Source organism: Triticum dicoccoides, chromosome 7B (genome assembly GCF_002162155.2).
Source record: "Triticum dicoccoides isolate Atlit2015 ecotype Zavitan chromosome 7B, WEW_v2.0, whole genome shotgun sequence".
NCBI classification, from domain to species: Eukaryota; Viridiplantae; Streptophyta; class Magnoliopsida; order Poales; family Poaceae; genus Triticum; species Triticum dicoccoides.
The window spans coordinates 577,154,055-577,177,257 of NC_041393.1; positions in this window are offsets into that span (position 1 = coordinate 577,154,055).

A 23,203-nucleotide genomic window follows, 5' to 3' on the forward strand; every position below is an offset into this window, starting at 1 on the left:
GAAAGGAGGTACTAGTAGATTACAATTTTCTCCATTCTTACAGCGGAGGAGTGCAAGAGCAGTGAAAACACACAGGCTTAGTGATTACATGGCCCACCTCACACTATCACCATATTTTCTTGTATACTTACTACTCCCTCTGTCTAGGTGTAATAAGTCACGTTAGAAGGTGTAACAGGACCAAGGTGCGTGCGTGTGCGTGTGTGCATCTGTGTGTGTGTGTTTAACAGCATGTGTGTGTTAGAGAGAGCGACAGATTGACCTACTCCTACAGAGATATGGTGTGTAGTGTACAATTTTAGCCGCGAGAGTCGGTGCATCCTCTAGTTTCCGAGCGTGTCCGGTAGGGACATGCGGACAGCTGCCACGCCCGCTCCTGACCAGCCCGGCCCACCCAAAGCCCCTCCATCGCCCGCGCGTGCTTCTCGCCCGAAACGGTCAGCTCCGCTCCAAACAATTGGTGCGGCATTCATGCCCGGGCAGAGCGGACGTGGCCTCTCACTGGCGCAAGAGTGATGGTTGCTTCGTCCGTCCAACTTACTGCTGGGTCTATGTGATTTGACGGCTCATTGGTCTTTATTACTGAGGTGGTAGGACTACTGGATGTCCCACGCTTTCGGCGTAAGGAGGTACTACTAGATTACAATTTTCTCCATTCTTGCAACGGAGGAGTGCAAGAGCAGTGAAAACACGCAGGCTCAATGATTTCATGGCCCACCTCACACTATCACCATATTTTCTGGACACCGTGCAACACCTAACTCTTTACATAGTACTCCCTCCATTCCTAAATATTACTAGATGAGTCCCCGTGCATTGCCGCGGAACAGCCGTATATCTCTCTACGCAAAATTATCGATTTCATAGAACTAAAAAAACTCTATAACCGCATTACAAATGTGGTAGCCAAACTAAATAAACTCCCATCATCATTTAGATCATCCCACATAAGGAAAAAAGATCAGCCAACTCCTACTGCATAATGGCATTATATTTTTCTTTTTGACATGTTAATGTGACTTAAAAGCTCACTTACATGCATGCTACCGGTGCATGCTTGCATGCAGACATGTTGATGTGATTTAAAACCCACTCACATGCATGCCATGGTATTTCTGCATGCTTGCATCTGGCTTAGTGCGGAGCCTCTCAACGTCTAGATCAGACGGCTATTATGGACTGATTTAGTTCATCTAATGGCTACATTAATTTTGATGATGTGGCTCAAGGAGAGGATAGAGAATTCCTAGTAGTGGGGGCTAGCTATTACTAGTAGATAAGTCTTTGTAGAGATTCCACTAGGTGAACTACATACGGAATAAAATGAATGCATCTACACTTAAAATGCATCTATATACATCTGCATGTGGTTCATGGTGAAATCTCTACAAAGACTTATATTTAGGAACGGAGGAAGTACTAGTATAGTACGTACTGTAATTTATTAGTGAGATAAATTTGTACAATGCTATGAAGCTTCCAGCTTCTGTTACATGTATCTTGTGTCCAAGGTTGCCCGTTGCAACATTTCATCAAATACAAAGGAGACTAACATGCATGCTATTGCATCTCAATGATTCACAGATCATAGCAAATATGTACTCCCTCCATTCCAAAATAAGTGTCTCAACTTTATGCAAACTTTAGTACCAAGTTGTAATACTACTAAAGTTGACACTTATTTTGGAACAGAGGCAGCTAAAGAAAAAAAATGATCCATGCAGTCCCTAGCCCTTGAACCGTGAACCCTAACTAGGCTTCAATTTTCTGGCAACGTTCAAACTTCCTAAAAAATGAAGTTTGCAACCTTTTGACCATCGGATCATTTTGTGCAGTTTCACCAAAGTCGAGATTAGCATCCCTGTGGCAAAGAAATTGAAGAAGCGTGATTAGAATAAGATTACTGGGACTAGTTGATGAGACATAAACTCACAAAAATATAGTACGTAGAAGCCAGTAGAGGTATGTGTGGGGCAAAGAAGTAGAGAAATATCCACATGGAGTGATGTGGGCACCTGGAGAAGTGGTGCAAGCTGGCTGTAAAGGGAGTTGTACTTGAGGGATGTTGCGACGTAGCTCAACCTTGAGGCGGGTGGTGGGAGGCGGCAAGTGCCCACGTCGCGGCAGTGAGCAAGGGACGAAGGCAACCTCATCGGCTTTGTGAGAGAGAACGGCGGGGACCCCTAATCGGGACGTGCCGACAGTGGGTTTTCACCATCGGCAATGGCGACCGCATCTACACTAAGCATCCACCCCTTCCCCTGGCGAACGTGATCCGCCGGGATGTTAGAGATGTGGCCACAGTCATTTTGTGCGAGAGAGTGTGAAGAGATGTCAGGATCCCGACTCAATGCCACATCGATCTAGCATGTAACACCCCATATCACTTTGCGGCCTCACGCACGGTATTCCCACGGGTGTCGCCTTACCTTTGCCCGGGACCGTTTGCGTCTTTTGGCACACTATATGATAGTGTCGCTAGCATCCATATGGTAAGGAGCCCGGGCTGACATGGCTAGTCGTAAACCCAAAGTGGCACAAACTTACAGGGACAGGCATCCATGACCCAACATCGAACGTGTCGGTCATCAGCGAGTGAATCCAGGCTGTAGCACTGGGCTAGCAGGACTCCGGTGAACCGGGCTGTAGCGGGCTAACAGGACTCCGGTATTCATCGCGTGACATTTCCCCGAAGGGACAGACACAGGAACGAAGAAGGACACATGCCGGCCAGCCTAAGTGTTCCGGAGCAGTAGCAAGCTACCATGGCTCAGTGGAAACACTAGGAGACATTTCCCGGTAAGAGAGGCTACTAAGGATAAACAACTAGATAGTCAGATCCCACACATACCAAGCATTTCAACAACATACACACAATATGCTCGATATGTGCAGATACAACATGGCATCACAACATGACTCTACAACTCAAGTAATTATTCAATAGGCTCCGAGGAGCGAGATATTACAAACATGGGTCTCATGACCCAACAATCAGAGCATACAAGTCAAAACACAAGCGGAAGCTATCATGTCTGAGTACAGACATCTATAAATGAAAAAGGCTGAGAAGCCTGACTATCTATCAGATCCTGCCGAGGGCACAAGATCGTAGCTGAGGTAACAAGCTAAACGTCGAAGTCCAAACGGAACTACTAGTGAGACTGAAGTCTCTCTTCAAAAACATAAAATAGGCAAACGTGAGTACAAATGTACCCAGCAAGACTTACATCAGATCTATCTACATATGCATCATTATCAACAAGGGGGTGGTGGAGTTTAACTGCAGCAAGCCAGCTTTGACTCGGTGGCTATCCTGAACTACGACTGCAAGTAACTCTTTTGAGGTGGCGCACACGAGTCCACATATTCACCATATCAATACACCACTATGGATCCGCTCCCGTCTCCCTACGAGAACGCCATCCATAGCACTCACGCTTATCTTGCGTATTTTAGAGTATCCACTTACACTTGTCTATGAACTATGCAAGGGGTCCAAGTTTCCATATCCGAGGAATCCGGCTATTCGAATAGATGATGTTAACCCTGCAGGGGTGTACTTCTTCACACACGCTCTCGCCACTTACCGCCCTGTACACGTCTTGTACCTCGGCAACCTTCAAGCGGAAGCCGGGCGAGGGAGTCGGCCACGACCTGACTAACCGAACAAGTCTCTAGTCCAGGTTTATCGCCTATTCGGGTTCCATCCGCAAGGAGATCCGGCCGGGGTGTCGCTTACGGCCCCAAACGATGTGTGCAGGGTTCCCAAGCCCACCAACCGGGTGCCACTTGGTACACCGTGCCACTGTGCCTAGTCTGTCCCAAGCCCACCTGTACCGGGTGCCACTTGGTAGACTACTAACACTGCCTACAAACACCAGAAACTAGTTGCAACTCCTGGACAGAGATCAAGTTGATTAATAAGCCGAGAGGGGCACTTAAGCATTCCAATGTGTGGTAGTAGCTGGTCATGGATCACAAACACAGAACTCAGTTCCTGAGGACGGCTGCAATGAGACAACCCACCATGTACTCCTACATGGCCTCTCACCGCTACCTTTACCAAATCGTGTTCACACACTTAGCTCACACACAGTAGGACATGTTCACACGCCTCTGATTCATCCCCGATGAATCAGACCTGACTCAACTCTAAGCAGTAGCAGGCATGACAAACAAGCATGAATGAGTAGGCACAACAGGGCTCAAACAACTCCTACTCATGCTAGTGGGTTTCATCTATTTACTGTGGCAATGACAGGTCATGCAAAGGATAAAGGGTTCAGCTACCGCAGCAAGTATCAAATATGTCATTGTTGTCCTAATGCAGTAAAAGAGAGCAGGAGCGAGAGAGTGGGATTTTATCGGAATGAACAAGGGGGTTTTGCTTGCCTGGCACTTCTGAAGATAATATATACCTCTTCATCGGTGTCATCGATCACATCGTCGGTACACGTCTATCGAGAGGGAGCAACACCGGCAAACAGAAGGAAACACAATCAATGCAATGCACAATATGATGCATGCTATGACATGGCAACATGTTGGTGTTTTGAGCTAATGCATCTAGCAACAAGTTAAATGGAGTTGGTTTGAATCCTAGGTTCAAATTCAAACTCCATATGTGATTATTTAAATGCCATTCACTTAATTTGTCCTAAACAGTAGTGACAAGTTGTTCTAACATGCATGAAAATGGTACAGATGGATTCCTTGAATTTTTCTGATAATTTTTCATATATAAATTATTTAATTTGGAGTTACGGTTAATTTTCTATGATTTATTGAAGTTTTAGCTATTTTCTGGAAATAATAAATCATTTAAGAATTATTTAAATTCCAGAAAACATTTACTGCGTCAGCAGTGCGTCACCGTGACGTCAGCAAGTCAACAGGGGTCGGTCAGGGTCAAACCTGACGTGTGGGGTCCACACGTCAGTGACACAGGAGCTAATCCCGGTCAAACCCAGCGCTGACTGGGGTTTGACCAGGGGTGGGGCCCACTGTCAGTGGCTGTGGGGGTGTTTAGTGTGGTCATTAGTGCTAATTAGGCGTGCCACATCGGCAGTCGCCGGAGTTTCGCCGGCGGCGACCATTCCGCACGGCGGGGGAACGCCGGACTTGCGCTAGGGGCATCGGATCGACGCGCCAAGGGCACCAGGAGGTAGCCCGCGCCCGTGCGCATCTAGGGGGACCAACGGGAGGTGCGGGGGTGGCCGGGGTTCGCCGGAATGGAGCCCGAGGCGGCGGCCGGAGCTCGGGGTTTCGCGGGATCGGCGCTGCAGTGCACGGGAGGACGAATGGTTAAGTGCTTTGGGTTCCTGAGGTTGCGGTGAGCACGCGGGTGAGCTCAGGAGCGAGCTGTGGTGGCTGTGGCCACGGCCACGCCATGGCCAGCGGCGAGGAGCAATCGGCTCCGGTGAAAAGGCGGCTAGGGTAAGGGAACGAGCGCGAGGAGGAGGGGGAATGGAAGAGTAGCTCACAGGGGTTGCGACGGTGGCCTCGGGGAGCTCGGGGAGGCACCAGAGCCGACGAATTTGACGAAGATGGCCGGCGGGTCCGAGGTAGAAGACGACGGCGATGGCGGCGATGCAGGGCTTCCGGAGGGCTGTGGATCGGTGGGAAGGAAGAGGGGGTCGAGGCGGAGCTCCTGGGTGCATCGGCGAGGCTAGGGGTGGCCGGTGGCCATGGGTACGGCGACGATGACGGCGAGCTCCGCTCGGTGGTGTGCGCGGGTGGGAAGCAGAGGAGGGAACGGGGTCCAGGGGAAGAGAGGGGAGGTGCAGGGGGCGAGGGGGAGTGCGTGGCTCCCTCGGGTGCCTCCAGCGGCGAGCAGGTAAGCAGGAGGTGGCCGGAGCGTGCGCGCGCGCGTCGGGCACACGCCCTCCTGCCTACTGGCAGGAGGTTGAAGACGGTGGCGACCACGGTGGGCTGGGCCGCACAGTGCTGGACCAGCACAGGAGCTGGGCCGGCTCTGGTGGGCTGCACGGGTGAGGCCAGGTAAGTCCAGGTAAGTTCTGTTTTATATTTATTGTTTTCTATTTTGTTCTGTTTTGTTTTAGTTTAGTAAAATACTAAACCATTTTAATAAATTCTGTAGTTTATTATGTGGCTTACTAAAATATATACAAAGCCACTCACAAACTTCCAGAATTATTTGGAGTCATATTTAATATATATTAAATATAAATCCAAAGAAAATAGTTATTGGATTAATTCAAATGGCCAAAATAAATATCTCTGTGACTCCAAAAATATTGGTTTAAATTTTACCTCTCACCAATATTTCCATGGAATAACAGGAACATTTTCTTGGACTCATTTGATGAAATTTAAATGTTGGTTATTTTTAAAGGTCTTCTGAGGCTTTGAAAATTCCTCAATTCAATTTCATTTGAATTTAAACATGATGCTCACATGAGGTCTAGCCTAGTGCATTACCAGGGATGTGACAACTCACCCCCACTAAACAAGAATCTCGTCTCGAGATTCAAGCGTAGGGTAGGCTGAAGGGGAAAAGCAAACTAGTATAATCTTCACGATCCCGGTTGCACTTCAAATGAACGTTGATTTGAACACCATCTTTGTCTTGTCGTCTTGCTCTGAGAACTCCAGCTAATCATGACAAGAAGAGGAAAGGAAAACTCTGGAAGGATCGGTCTTCTCGAAGATCGAACAACTCAGGATTAACTTCCGGAATGAGACATAGAACCATCTCTCGGGTTGAGACACGAGATACACATCAAGAGGGGTGGAAGAAACGGATGACGAAGGTTCACTAGGTAGACAACAATTCCATAGTCAAGAATGTGGTAAACGATTGTCACGTAGCGAGGAGTTGAGTTGCCACGATACCATAACGATACACCTTAGGGAAGGTGACTCGTAGAGATATCCCCTTAAGTGGCAAAAAGAATTACTTTTGATTCAGAGATCATTGAAACTCTTTAAACCAGCCTAAGACAATTCTCGAGCGATCGTTTGGAGGGGGTCAGTGGAATGGCATACTCAAACTTCGATGATGTGGATTACCTTGTTGAAGACAATGTAATGGATGAATTTGCTTATCACCGGAAATGGAAGAGACCCATGGTAGAATGGCACAGTGGCGGTGCAAGCTGGGAACAAAATGCAAATGTTGGGAATGATTCTGGTAACTGGGGAAGAACCCAACAATAGAGAGTGAATTCACTGTTTGAATAGATCATAGCATTGCCGAGGGAACTGAGAGCAAACCCAGCTAGTGCCGATGATAACACGTAGCGCTTGTGCGTGCTCTCAAGAACTTGAGCATTTCCATATTCATCAGGGATTTACCAATATCCGTGTCAAGGATCCTGGCAACACAACATACCACCATGATGAACAACGATGGACGATGCAGATGCATAGGAAGATAACATCAACTCAGGTTTCACCCTAGCGAGGCCAAGGAAACAAAATCTGGGTGACCGACCGAGAGACATTTAGCACTCCGCTTCTAATGTTCTCCTTGACGTGCTAGTGTAACCCATTCATAGATATGGTTTGATAACTAGAACATCAAGTAAAGGTCAGACTTCGGGAGCAATAGAATCCATAAGAAACAGTTACGGAGGTAAATCCTACGAAATCCTTATGGGGAGGTGGCCAACTTCCTCAAACAAGATACTACAATAATAGGTCTTCCGGCTGGGTGTGTTGGCCACGACATCCACTTTACCGGTTATCGAGGGACCAATATTATAGTTCTTGGGAAATGTTCCAACCATCATATCTGCCTGAGATTCAGATCTGGTTGGTGTCAGGTTATCCCAGACTCATCGAGTCCAGGAAGAAAAATGAAAGTTTGCAACACAAATCGACGAGATGACGTTGCGAGATTCTCGGGAAATGAGCTACGATAGCAAGCTCCAAAACATGAGCTGGTTCTGCTACAAACATGTGAACACGTTGTCCCAGACAAGCATGCCCACATGGTAGTCTTACAATAAAACACTACCGGGTTCTGGTTGGGAGCCATCATCGAGGATATCGAAGTCTTTACGCAAGTCCATGGATTAGATCCCAAGCATAGACTTCTTTTCCTTGAACAAGTCAATCAGTGGCTTGGTGTGCTAGGATATACATATGGAATGAAGATGATCAGTCTAACAGACCACAGAATTCTTCGCACATGCATGACTGACTTGGGACGATTCCAAAGGAGGTAAAAACATGCTTTCTCGAATTCACGGCGGCAACTTACATCAAAATGCACGTGAATCAAAGGAAGTCACTCCTTTCATCAAACAAGTACTTCATGAGCTAGCATGAAGAAAATGCTTTCAAAAGTTTCCAACACTAACTTAATGTTCAACAACATCATGGAGGAGATAAGGATGTTGTCAATGGGCTCAACAACAACTCATCGGAATTTCCATATCACTGGACTTCCACCATCATGTGAACATGGTGATAGCATTGATCAGACCCAAAAGATATAATGGTGTATGCTCGAGGGATCAACCACGAGTAAGACAACATTACGAACATCGTTGGTTCTGACTTGATTTGATGATAGCCCACACTCAAATCAAAGGATTGATAAGACAATAGGTCCAGCAACTGATCACAGGGACCAATCGATGAAGATATCATCTTTCTTCAATACACACTACACAAGAATATCCCTTTGGAACGAACTAAGTCAGGCAAGCTTTTATCTTCCAACCCTCCAAGTTGTCGTTTAGCTTAACCAACTAGCTCAGGGATATCTAACACCGACTCTTGGAGAGAAGGTGGTTCACAAGAAACCAACTTGATCACGAGCTCAACATAGCGGTCAGGTGACAACCTGGTAATACTTCTGAGAAGATATTCAGAAAATCACGAACCACCGGTATGTTACTAAGCTCGAGAACAATCTTGCTTTTCAGGGCAAGACGATATGATCAATAGAGCAAGGATTTGAAATAATCCTAACTCATCGATCGAGGAGTGAACCAGGAGAATGGACTAGGTAGCACGATCAATCTTAGAATGATGATTCAATAACCAACACACTAAGAATGAAATTATTGTCCTTTAACTACCCGGCAACGAGGTTGCTAGGCGTATTGATTTCACACATCACAATTCATTTGTCGGTATTCCGGTTGCATCAACACGAAGACCGAGGAATGACTAATGATGGCAAGAAGTATCACTGTACCAAGAGTTCATAGGATGGTGTGCAATTCCTATAACAATCCCGATATAAAGATGGTAATACTCCAAGGTAGAACAGAACAAAAGCTGGATTAGCAATTTGATCTGCGGAGCACAACTTCTTTGACCCAATCCTGGATGTGGAAGAGGTACTGGAGTTTGTTTCTCCTAGTCATTCTGCGATAGAATGGCTTGACGGACCACAAGAGTAATAGGCATCGATGAATGAATGCACACATAATCTTGACTATCAACTGATAGACGAGGGTCAGAAAACAACTAAAGGGGAACAACTCGAGGAACATATAACTTTCTGAGTTGTGGATGCATAGATTAGTATGTCGAGCGAAGTTCAACATAATTCTTCCGGGTAACCCATGCAGAAAGGTAGAACTGGCAGAGCCACAATATATAATGGAGAACTCATCAAGAGCACTCTGGTTGTGATTGTTCAGTTTAACGAGGAACTTCTGCCATAAGTAGTTCATGGTATTTGGAAGAAGAAGATACCACGGACTTCAAGGACTATCGCAAAGGTTACTAATAACCTAAGGGAGCTAGCAATTACTATCAACATGAAGTAAGTAGAGTGAATCTTGGGTTCAAGAACCCAGGAATAGAATACCTACTACTAAGTAGCATCACGGGATGCTTTCGAGAATGATGGCCAGAATCATCACACTGGGAACACAAATCATGGCTAAATTACTAGATGATCCCCTAAGACACCTAGGGTCATAATACTAGCTCCAACATATATGTCAAGGCAATAAAGTACCTCAACTCACTTATTTGTGTGATTAATCTGACCAAAGGCACATCGGAAACAGGAGGAAGGGATTTGCAAATGCATCCGACTATTTAGAAACCTGGGATGACTCGGACAGCATAACGGCTGTAAATGCTCAGAAAGGATTTGAGACATTCACAAAAATGGTGGCATAACCACTCAGAAGCACGATATCAAGGTTTCGAGATCAACAATTAACATACGGAAGTAGTAGAAACTGAACTCAAGCTTAAATCCAACAATCTTATAAGTCTACGGATTAGTAACACGTGATCCTGATAGAAAGAAGAGAAAGCCTAGTTCTTAATCCCCGTAGAAGACAAGATGATGACTCAGATCAGAAGGCCATGAGGTATAAGGAGTAAAAAGAGCCTTACATTCCATCCCACAATCAATTCCCTTATATAACTAAAGAATTTCTAGACTCAACTTCGACCAGTTTGGCTTGGTAATCCTACAGGCAGTCAAGCTCTGATACCAACGCTGTCAGGACCCCGACTCAATGCCACATCGATCTAGCATGTAACACCCCATATCACTTTGCGGCCTCACGCACGGTATTCCCACGGGTGTCGCCTTACCTTTGCCCCGGACCGTTTGCGTCTTTTGGCACACGTATATGATAGTGTCGCTAGCATCCATATGGTAAGGAGCCCGGGCTGACATGGCTAGTCGTAAACCCAAAGTGGCACAAACTTACAGGGACAGGCATCCATGACCCAACATCGAACGTGTCGGTCATCAGCGAGTGAATCCAGGCTGTAGCACTGGGCTAGCAGGACTCCGGTGAACCGGGCTGTAGCGGGCTAACAGGACTCCGGTATTCATCGCGTGACATTTCCCCGAAGGGACAGACACAGGAACGAAGAAGGACACATGCCGGCCAGCCTAAGTGTTCCGGAGCAGTAGCAAGCTACCATGGCTCAGTGGAAACACTAGGAGACATTTCCCGGTAAGAGAGGCTACTAAGGATAAACAACTAGATAGTCAGATCCCACACATACCAAGCATTTCAACAACATACACACAATATGCTCGATATGTGCAGATACAACATGGCATCACAACATGACTCTACAACTCAAGTAATTATTCAATAGGCTCCGAGGAGCGAGATATTACAAACATGGGTCTCATGACCCAACAATCAGAGCATACAAGTCAAAACACAAGCGGAAGCTATCATGTCTGAGTACAGACATCTATAAATGAAAAAGGCTGAGAAGCCTGACTATCTATCAGATCCTGCCGAGGGCACAAGATCGTAGCTGAGGTAACAAGCTAAACGTCGAAGTCCAAACGGAACTACTAGTGAGACTGAAGTCTCTCTTCAAAAACATAAAATAGGCAAACGTGAGTACAAATGTACCCAGCAAGACTTACATCAGATCTATCTACATATGCATCATTATCAACAAGGGGGTGGTGGAGTTTAACTGCAGCAAGCCAGCTTTGACTCGGTGGCTATCCTGAACTACGACTGCAAGTAACTCTTTTGAGGTGGCGCACACGAGTCCACATATTCACCATATCAATACACCACTATGGATCCGCTCCCGTCTCCCTACGAGAACGCCATCCATAGCACTCACGCTTATCTTGCGTATTTTAGAGTATCCACTTACACTTGTCTATGAACTATGCAAGGGGTCCAAGTTTCCATATCCGAGGAATCCGGCTATTCGAATAGATGATGTTAACCCTGCAGGGGTGTACTTCTTCACACACGCTCTCGCCACTTACCGCCCTGTACACGTCATGTACCTCGGCAACCTTCAAGCGGAAGCCGGGCGAGGGAGTCGGCCACGACCTGACTAACCGAACAAGTCTCTAGTCCAGGTTTATCGCCTATTCGGGTTCCATCCGCAAGGAGATCCGGCCGGGGTGTCGCTCACGGCCCCAAACGATGTGAGCAGGGTTCCCAAGCCCACCAACCGGGTGCCACTTGGTACACCGTGCCACTGTGCCTAGTCTGCCCAAGCCCACCTGTACCGGGTGCCACTTGGTAGACTACTAACACTGCCTACAAACACCAGAAACTAGTTGCAACTCCTAGACAGAGATCAAGTTGATTAATAAGTCGAGAGGGGCACTTAAGCATTCCAATGTGTGGTAGTAGCTGGTCATGGATCACCAACACAGAACTCAGTTCCTGAGGACGGCTGCAATGAGACAACCCACCATGTACTCCTACATGGCCTCTCACCGCTACCTTTACCAAATCGTGTTCACACACTTAGCTCACACACAGTAGGACATGTTCACACGCCTCTGATTCATCCCCGATGAATCAGACCTGACTCAACTCTAAGCAGTAGCAGGCATGACAAACAAGCATGAATGAGTAGGCACAATAGGGCTCAAACAACTCCTACTCATGCTAGTGGGTTTCATCTATTTACTGTGGCAATGACAGGTCATGCAAAGGATAAAGGGTTCAGCTACCGCAGCAAGTATCAAATATGTCGTTGTTGTCCTAATGCAGTAAAAGAGAGCAGGAGCGAGAGAGTGGGATTTTATCGGAATGAACAAGGGGGGTTTGCTTGCCTGGCACTTCTGAAGATAATATAGCTCTTCATCGGTGTCATCGATCACATCGTCGGTACACGTCTATCGAGAGGGAGCAACACCGGCAAACAGAAGGAAACACAATCAATGCAATGCACAATATGATGCATGCTATGACATGGCAACATGTTGGTGTTTTGAGCTAATGCATCTAGCAACAAGTTAAATGGAGTTGGTTTGAATCCTAGGTTCAAATTCAAACTCCATATGTGATTATTTAAATGCCGTTCACTTCATTTGTCCTAAACAGTAGTGACAAGTTGTTCTAACATGCATGAAAATGGTACAGATGGATTCCTTGAATTTTTCTGATAATTTTTCATATATAAATTATTTAATTTGGAGTTACGGTTAATTTTCTATGATTTATTGAAGTTTTAGCTATTTTCTGGAAATAATAAATCATTTAAGAATTATTTAAATTCCAGAAAACATTTACTGCGTCAGCAGTGCGTCACCGTGACGTCAGCAAGTCAACAGGGGTCGGTCAGGGTCAAACCTGACGTGTGGGGTCCACACGTCAGTGACACAGGAGCTAATCCCGGTCAAACCCAGCGCTGACTGGGGTTTGACCAGGGGTGGGGCCCACTGTCAGTGGCTGTGGGGGTGTTTAGTGTGGTCATTAGTGCTAATTAGGCGTGCCACATCGGCAGTCGCCGGAGTTTCGCCGGCGGCGACCATTCCGCACGGCGGGGGAACGCCGGACTTGCGCTAGGGGCATCGGATCGACGCGCCAAGGGCACCAGGAGGTAGCCCGCGCCCGTGCGCATCTAGGGGGACCAACGGGAGGTGCGGGGGTGGCCGGGGTTCGCCGGAATGGAGCCCGAGGTGGCGGCCGGAGCTCGGGGTTTCGCGGGATCGGCGCTGCAGTGCACGGGAGGACGAATGGTTAAGTGCTTTGGGTTCCTGAGGTTGCGGTGAGCACGCGGGTGAGCTCAGGAGCGAGCTGCGGTGGCTGTGGCCACGGCCACGCCATGGCCGGCGGCGAGGAGCAATCGGCTCCGGTGAAAAGGCGGCTAGGGTACGGGAACGAGCGCGAGGAGGAGGGGGAATGGAAGAGTAGCTCACAGGGGTTGCGACGGTGGCCTCGGGGAGCTCGGGGAGGCACCGGAGCCGACGAATTTGACGAAGATGGCCGGCGGGTCCGAGGTAGAAGACGACGGCGATGGCGGCGATGCAGGGCTTCCGGAGGGCTGTGGATCGGTGGGAAGGAAGAGGGGGTCGAGGCGGAGCTCCTGGGTGCATCGGCGAGGCTAGGGGTGGCCGGTGGCCATGGGTACGGCGACGATGACGGCGAGCTCCGCTCGGTGGTGTGCGCGGGTGGGAAGCAGAGGAGGGAACGGGGTCCAGGGGAAGAGAGGGGAGGTGCAGGGGGCGAGGGGGAGTGCGTGGCTCCTTCGGGTGCCTCCAGCGGCGAGCAGGTAAGCAGGAGGTGGCCGGAGCGTGCGCGCGCGCGTCGGGCACACGCCCTCCTGCCTACTGGCAGGAGGTTGAAGACGGTGGCGACCACGGTGGGCTGGGCCGCACAGTGCTGGACCAGCACAGGAGCTGGGCCGGCTCTGGTGGGCTGCACGGATGAGGCCAGGTAAGTCCAGGTAAGTTCTGTTTTATATTTATTGTTTTCTATTTTGTTCTGTTTTGTTTTAGTTTAGTAAAATACTAAACCATTTTAATAAATTCTGTAGTTTATTATGTGGCTTACTAAAATATATACAAAGCCACTCACAAACTTCCAGAATTATTTGGAGTCATATTTAATATATATTAAATATAAATCCAAAGAAAATAGTTATTGGATTAATTCAAATGGCCAAAATAAATATCTCTGTGACTCCAAAAATATTGGTTTAAATTTTACCTCTCACCAATATTTCCATGGAATAAAAGGAACATTTTCTTGGACTCATTTGATGAAATTTAAATGTTGGTTATTTTTAAAGGTCTTCTGAGGCTTTGAAAATTCCTCAATTCAATTTCATTTGAATTTAAACATGATGCTCACATGAGGTCTAGCCTAGTGCATTACCAGGGATGTGACAAGAGAGCAACCCTAACAAGCAACCGTGTAGGCTGGCCCGTCTTGACTATGTATATAGTGGAGCGGTTTCCTTTTCTCTCCATATGAACCTATCATATTGCGTACGTGCCACTGAAGAAAAACAACTTTATTTATAAATGACTCGGCACCTACTACTCGTTCTCCTATAACCTTGCGCTTGGCATCTCCAAAATATTAAACTTGCGATTGGTCTTCTCCTCTTCGAGAAGTCGAGCAATAATGGTAGTGCAGTATATATCGTTCTGGCTATATGAGACCGAATGAATTGCTGCACGTCCACCACGTGGGCGAGGGTCGAGGGGCGAGGGAGAGTGCTACATACAGAGCAAAATGAGTGAATCTACACTCTAAAATACATCTATATACATCAGTGTTTGGAGTATGTACTAGTAGTTCATATTGAAATCTACTAAAGGACATATATATTCCAAACAATATGATATAATCTCTATAACCAAGGTATTAGTAGGGACGAGGAGTAAACGGAGGGAGTAGTAAATTTTTCTCCTCATCCTGCGAGCCACTGTGCGCATGGGCGAGGGAGCGGGCATAAGGCGGAGCAAGATTCACCTCATCCTGCGAGCCACCGCGCCCGTGGGCGGGGGAGATGGCGTACTAAGCAAGCTTCTCCTCGTTCTGCGAGTTGACGGGACACATAAAAATTACTCCAGTGTATAGAGCCTTGCCTCTAAGGTAGGCCCACATGGTTTGCCTCTTTTTTTAATTTAACATAACGCGTCAAGTCGCAGTTTGTTTGTTCACCCGTGGTAGACGATCCTCCCTCCACCAAGTGGACAACCAGTACACGTGCCAAATTACCATGTGGGCTGCCTTTTTCATACAGAAATGAGCTCCACCGTGTACCCGCACGGGCGTGGTTGGGAAAGAGACGGGAGTACATGTGTCGTGCATGTACCTCTTCTCTGTGTGCACGTCCCCCACCTATGTGGGTGTGTGTGAGAGATACAAACCGCGTTCGTGAGTGTTTTTTGTTTTGGGGTGGGGGTGGGGGGTGGTGTGGGGGTTGGTTTCGTGAATTATTTGTGGGAATACGTGTCAATGACATCTCAAACAAATTTTTGCATGCAATGTGTGTGAAATGGAGGCCTATCCATATCATATATAGAGGGTCGGGCAATCCACGAGAAGAGAGGGAGGGGTCATAGCTATCGATAGTGTCGAAAAGAGGATCAAGTGGGTGGGTGCGAGATCGATGAAGAGAGCCATCGAAATTGTGTGTGTGTGCAAGTCAAAGATATAGGGCGATTGGCCTACCGGAACGTTAGAGGGCACATGTCAAGTTTGTGTGTGGCAGGGAGACATGACTAGAGCTCTCGATGTATCGGTGTGTGTGTGGGGGAAGGGGGGTGGGGGAGGGGTATGTGTTGGGGAACATAGTAATTTCAAAAAAAATCCTACGCACACGCAAGATCATGGTGATGCATAGCAACGAGAGGGGAGAGTGTTGTCTACGTACCCTCGTAGACCGTAAGCGGAAGCGTTAGCACAACGCGACTGATGTAGTCATACGTCTTCACGATCCGACCGATCAAGTACCGAACGTACGGCACCTCCGAGTTCAGCACACGTTCAGCCCGATGACGTCCCTCGTACTCCGATCCAGCCGAGTGTTGAGGGAGAGTTTCGTCAGCACGACGGCGTGGTGACGATCTTGATGTTCTACCATCGCAGGGCTTCGCCCAAGAACCGCTATAGTATTATTGAGGTGGACTATGGTGGAGGAGGGCACCACACATGGCTAAGAGATCCAAGTGATCAATTGTTGTTGTGTCTAGAGGTGCCCCCCTGCCCCCGTATATAAAGGATCAAGGGGGAGGGGGCGGCCGGCCAGGTAGAGGCACGCCATAGGGGAGTCCTACTCCCACCGGGAGTAGGATTCCCCCCCTTCCAAGTTGCAATAGGAGAAAGGAAAAGGAGAAGGAGAAGGAAGGAAGGGTGCGCCCCCCTTCCCTAGTCCAATTCGGACTAGTCCATAGGGAGGGGTGCGACCACCCTTTGGGGCCTTTCCCTCCTTTCCCGTATGGCCCATTAAGGCCCAATACGAATTCCCGTAACTCTTAGGTACTCCAAAAAATAACCGAATCACTCCGAACCTTTCCGAAGTCTGAATATAGTCGTCCAATATATCAATCTTTACGTCTCAACCATTTCGAGACTCCTTGTCATGTCCTTGATCTCATCCGGGACTCCGAACTCCTTCGGTACATGAAAACTCATAAACTCATAATATAACTATCATCGAAACCTTAAGCATGCGGACCCTACGGGTTCGAGAATAATGTAAACATGACCGAAACACGTTTCCGGTCAATAACCAGTAGCGAAACCTGGATGCTCATATTGGCTCCCACATATTCTACGAAGATCTTTATCGGTCAGACCGCATAACAACATACGTTGTTCCATTTGTCATCGGTATGTTACTTGCCCGAGATTCGATCGTCGGTATCTCAATACCTATTTCAATCTCGTTATCGGCAAGTCTCTTTACTCGTTCCATAATACATCATCCCGCAACTAACTCATTAGTTGAAATGCTTGCATGGCTTAAGTGATGTGTATTACCGAGAGGGCCCAGAGATACCTCTCCAACAATCGGAGTGACAAATCATAATCTTGAAATACGCCAACCCAACATGTACCTTCGGAGACACCTGTAGATCACCTTTATAATCACCCTGTTACGTTGTGACGTTTGGTAGCACACAAAGTGTTCCTCCGGTAAACGGGAGTTGCATAATCTCATAGTCATAGGAACATGTATAAGTCATGAAGAAAGCAACAACAACATACTAAACGATCGTGTGCTAAGCTAACAGAATGGGTCATGTCAATCACATCATTCTCCTAATCATGTCATCTCGTTAATCAAATGACAACACATGTCTATGGTTAGGAAACATAACCATCTTTGAGCAACAAGCTAGTCAAGTAGAGGCATACTAGTAACATGCTGTTTGTCTATGTATTCACACATGTATTATGTTTCCGGTTAATACAATTCTAGCATGAATAATAAACATTTATCATGAAATAAGGAAATAAATAATAACTTTATTATTGCCTCTAGGGCATATTTCCTTCAGTCTCCCACTTGCACTAGAGTTAATAATCTAGTTCACATCACCATGTGATTTAACACCAATATTCACATCTGTATGTGATTAATACCCATAGTTCACATCGTCATGTGATCAACACCCAAAGGGTTTATTAGAGTCAATAATCTAGTTCACATCGCTATGTGATTAACACCCAAAGAGTACTAAGGTATGATCATGTTTTGCTCGTGAGAGAAGTTTAGTCAACGGGTCTGTCACATTCAGAGCCGTATGTATTTTGCAAATATTCTATGTCTAGAATGCTCTGCACGGAATTACTCTAGCTGATTGCTCCCACTTTCAATATGTATCCAGATAGAGACTTAGAGTCATCTGGATCAGTGTAAAAGCTTGCATCGATGTAACTCTTTACAACAAACTCTTTTATCACCTCCATAATCGAAAAATAACTCCTTAGTCCCCACTAAGGATATTCTTGACCGTTGTCCAGTGATCTACTCTTAGATCAAAAGTGTATTCCTTTAACAAACTCAGAGCAAGGTATACAATAGGTCTGGTACACATCATAGCATATTTTATAGAACCTATGACTGAGGCATAGGGAATGACTTTTCATTCTCTTTCTATTTTCTGCCATGGTCAGATTTTGAGTCTTACTCAACTTCACACCTTTGGATCACAGGCAAGAACTCTTTCTTTGACTGTTCCATTTTGAACTACTTCAAAATCTTGTCAAGGTATGTAATCATTGAAACTCTTATCAAGCGTCTTGATCTATCTCAATAGATCTTGATGCTCAATATGTAAGTAGCTTTACTGAGGTCTTTCTTTTAAAGAACTCCTTTCAAACATTCATTTATGCTTTCCAGAAAATTCTACATCATTTCCGATCAACAATATGTCATTCACATATACTTATCAGAAAGGCTGTAGTGCTCCTATTCACTTTCTTGTAAATAGAGGCCTTTCCAAAAGTCTTTATAAAACTATATGCTTTGATCAACTCATCGAAGCGTATATTCCAACTCCGAGATGCTTGCACCAGTCCATTGATGGATCGCTGGAGCTTGCATATTTTGTTCGCACCTTTTGGATCGACAATACCTTCTGGTTGCATCATATACAGCTCTTCTTCCTGAAATCCATTTAGGAACACAGTTTTGATATCCATTTGCCAGATTTCATAAAATGTGGCAATTGCTAACATGATTCGGACAGACTTAAGCATCATTGCGAGTGAGAAAATGTCATCATATTCAACACCTTGAACTTGTCGAAAACCTTTCGCAACAAGTCGAGCTTTATAGATAGTAACACTACTATCATTGTTCGTCTTCCTCTAGAAGATCCATTTATTTAATTTGGCTTGCTGATCATCGAGCAAGTCAACCAAAGTCCATACTTTATTCTCATACATGGATCCTATCTCAGATTTTATGGCTTCAAGCCATTTCGCGGAATCTGGGCTCATCATCGCTTCCTCATAGTTCGTAGGTTCATCATGGTCTAGTAACATGACTTCTAGAACAGGATTACCGTACCTCTCTGGTGCGGATCTTACTCTGGAAGACCTACGAGGTTTGGTAGTAACTTGATCTGAAGCTTCATGATCATCATCATTAGCTTCCTCACTAATTGGTGTAGGAATCACAGGAACTGATTTCTGTGATGAACTACTTTCCAATAAGGGAGCAGGTACAGTTACCTTATCAAGTTCTACTTTCCTCCCACTCACTTCTTTCGAGAGAAACTCCTTCTCTAGAAAGGATCCATTCTTAGCAATGAATGACATGCCTTCGGATATGTGATAGAAGGTGTACCCAACAGTTTCCTTTGGGTATTCTATGAAGACGCACTTCTCCAATTTGGGTTTGAGCTTATCAGGTTGAAACTTTTTCACATAAGCATCGCCGGCCCAAACTTTTAAGATACGACAACTTTGGTTTCTTGCCAAACCATAGTTCATAAGGCGTCGTCTCAACGGATTTTGATGGTGCCCTTTTCTGAAAAAAAAAGTGAATGCAACTGTCTCTAATGCATAACCCCAAAACGATAGTGGTAAATCGGTAAGAGACATCATAGATTGCACTATATCCAATAAAGTATGGTTATGACGTTTTGACACACCATAACGCTGTGGTTTTCCATGTGGCGTGAGCTGTGAAACTATTCCACATTGTTTTATATGAAGGCCAAACTCGTAACTCAAATATTCTTCTCCATGATCAGATCGTAGAAACTTTATTTTCTTGTTACGATGATTCTGCACTTCACTCTGAAATTCTTTGAACTTTTCAAATGTTTCAGACTTGTGTTTCATTAAGTAGATATACTCATATCTGCTCAAATCATCTTGTGAAGGTCAGAAAAATAACGATACCTGCCACGAGCATCAACACTCATTGGACCGCATACATCGGTATGTATTATTTCCAATAAGTCACTAGCTCGTTCCATTGTTCCGGAGAACGGAGTTTTAGTCATCTTGCCCAAAAGGCACGGTTCGCAAGCATCAAATGATTCATAATCAAGTGATTCCAAAAGTCCATTTTTATGGAGTTTCTTCATGCACTTTACACCGATATGACCTAAACGGCAGTGCCACAAATATGTTGCACTATCATTATCAACTTTGCATCTTTTGGCATCAATATTATGAATATGTGTATCACTACGATCAAGATCCAACAAACTATTTTCATTGGGTGTATGACCATTGAAGGTTTTATTCATGTAAATAGAACAACAATTGTTCTCTGACTTTAAATGAATAACCGTATTGCAATAAACATGATCAAATCATATTCATGCTCAACGCAAACGCTAAATAACATTTATTTAGGTTTAACACTAATCCCGAAAGTATAGGGAGTGTGCGATGATGATCATATCAATCTTGGAACCACTTCCAACACACATCGTCACTTCACCCTCAACTAGTCTCTTTTTATTCTGTAACTCCTGTTTCGAGTTACTAATTTTTAGCAACCGAACAAGTATCAAATACTCAGGGGCTACTAGAAACAATAGTAAGGTAAACATCAATAACCTGTATATCAAATATACCCTTGTTCACTTTGCCATCCTTCTTATCCACCAAATATTTAGGGCATTTCCGCTTCTAATGACCATTTCCTTTGCAGTATAATCACTCAGTTTCAGGCCTTGTTCCAGCTTTGGGCTTCTTCGCGGGAGTGACAACTTGCTTGCCATTCTACTTAAAGTTCCCCTTTCTTTCCCTTTGCCCTTTTCTTGAAACTAGTGATCTTGTTGATCATCAGCACTTGATGCTCTTTTCTTGATTTCTACCTTCGTTGATTTCAGCATCACGAAGAGCTCGGGAATCATTCTCGCCATCCCTTGCATTATAGTTCATCATGAAGTTCCAGTAAGTTGGTGATGGTGACTACAGAACTCTGCCAATCACTATCTTACCTGGAAGGTTGACTCCCACTTGATTCAAGCGATTGTTAGTACTCAGACAATCTAAGCACTTGCTCACTAGTTGACCAATTCTCCTCCATCTTTTAGCTATAGAACTTGTTGGAGACTTTATATTTCTCAACTCGGGTATTTGCTTGAAATATTAACTTCAACTCCTGGAACATCTCATATGGTCCACGACGTTCAAAACGTCTTTGAAGTCCCGATTCTAAGCTATTATGCATGGCGCACTAAATTATCAAGTAGTCGTCATATTGAGCTAGCCAAACGTTCATAACGTCTGCATCTGCTCCTGCAATAGGTCTGTCACCTAGCAGTACATTAAGGACATAATTCTTCTGTGCAGCAATGATGATAAACCTCAGATCACGGATCCAATCCGCATCATTGCTACTAACATCTTTCAATACAATTTTCTCTGGGAACATATCAAAATAAACATATGAAAGCAACAACGCAAGCTATTGATTTACAACATAATTTGCAAAATACTACCAGGACTAAGTTCATGATAAATTTAAGTCCAATTAATCATATTACTAAAGAACTCCCACTTAGATAGACATCCCTCTAATCCTCTAAGTGATTACGTGATCCATATCAACTATACCATGTCTGATCATCACGTGAGATGGAGTAGTTTCAACGGTGAACATCAATATGTTGATCATATCTACTATATGATTCACGCTCGACCTTTCAGTCTCCGTGTTCCGAAACCATATCTGTTATATGCTAGGCTCGTCAAGTTTAACATGAGTATTCCGCGTGTGCAACTGTTTTGCACCCGTTGTATTTGAACGTAGAGCCTATTACACCCGATCATCACATGGTGTCTCAGCACGAAGAACTTTTGCAATGGTGCATACTCAGGGAGAACACTTCTTGATAATTAGTGAGAGATCATCTTAAAAATCTACCGTCGAACTAAGCAAAATAAGATGTATAAAAGATAAACATCATATGCAATCAAAATATGTGTCATGATATGGCCATGATCATCTAGCGCCTTTGATCTCCATCTCCAAAGTACTGTCATGATCTCTATCGTCACCGGCACGACACCATAATCTTCATCATCTTGATCTATATCAATGCGCCGTCACATGGTCGTCTCGCCAACTATTTCTCTTGCAACTATTGCTATCACATAGCGATAAAGTAAATCAATTATTTGGCACTTGCATCTTATGCAACAAAGAGACAACCATAGAGCTTCTGCCAGTCGCCGATAACTTCAACAAACACATGATCATCTCGTACAACAACTTATATCTCATCACGTCTTGACCATATCACATCACAACATGCCCTGCAAAAACAAGTTAGACGTCCTCTACTTTGTTGTTGCAAGTTTTACGTGGCTGCTACGGGCTGAGCAAGAACCGTTCTTACCTACGCATCAAAACCACAACGATAGTTCGTCAAGTTAGTGTTGTTTTAACCTTCTCAAGGACCGGGCGTAGCCACACTCGGTTCAACTAAAGTTGGAGAAACTGACACCCGCCAGCCACCTGTGTGCAAAGCACGTCGGTAGAACCAGTCTTGCGTAAGCGTACGCATAATGTCGGTCCGGGCCGCTTCATCCAACAATAACGCCGAACCAAAGTATGACATGCTGGTAAGCAGTATGACTTATATCGCTCACAACTCACTTGTGTTCTACTCATGCATATGACATCTACGCATAAAACCTAGGCTCGGATGCCACTGTTGGGGAACGTAGTAATTTCAAAAAAATTCCTACGCACATGCAAGATCATGGTGATGCATAGCAACGAGAGCGGAGAGTGTTGTCTACGTACCCTCGTAGACCGTAAGCGGAAGCGTTAGCATAACGCGGTTGATGTAGTCGTACGTCTTCACGATCCGACCGGTCAAGTACCGAACGTACGGCACCTCCGAGTTCAGCACACGTTCAGCCCGATGACGTCCCTCAAACTCCGATCCAGCCGAGTGTTGAGGGAGAGTTTCGTCAGCACGATGGTGTGGTGACGATCTTGATGTTCTACCATCGCAGGGCTTCGCCTAAGCACCGCTATAGTATTATTGAGGTGGACTATGGTGGAGGAGGGCACCGCACACGGC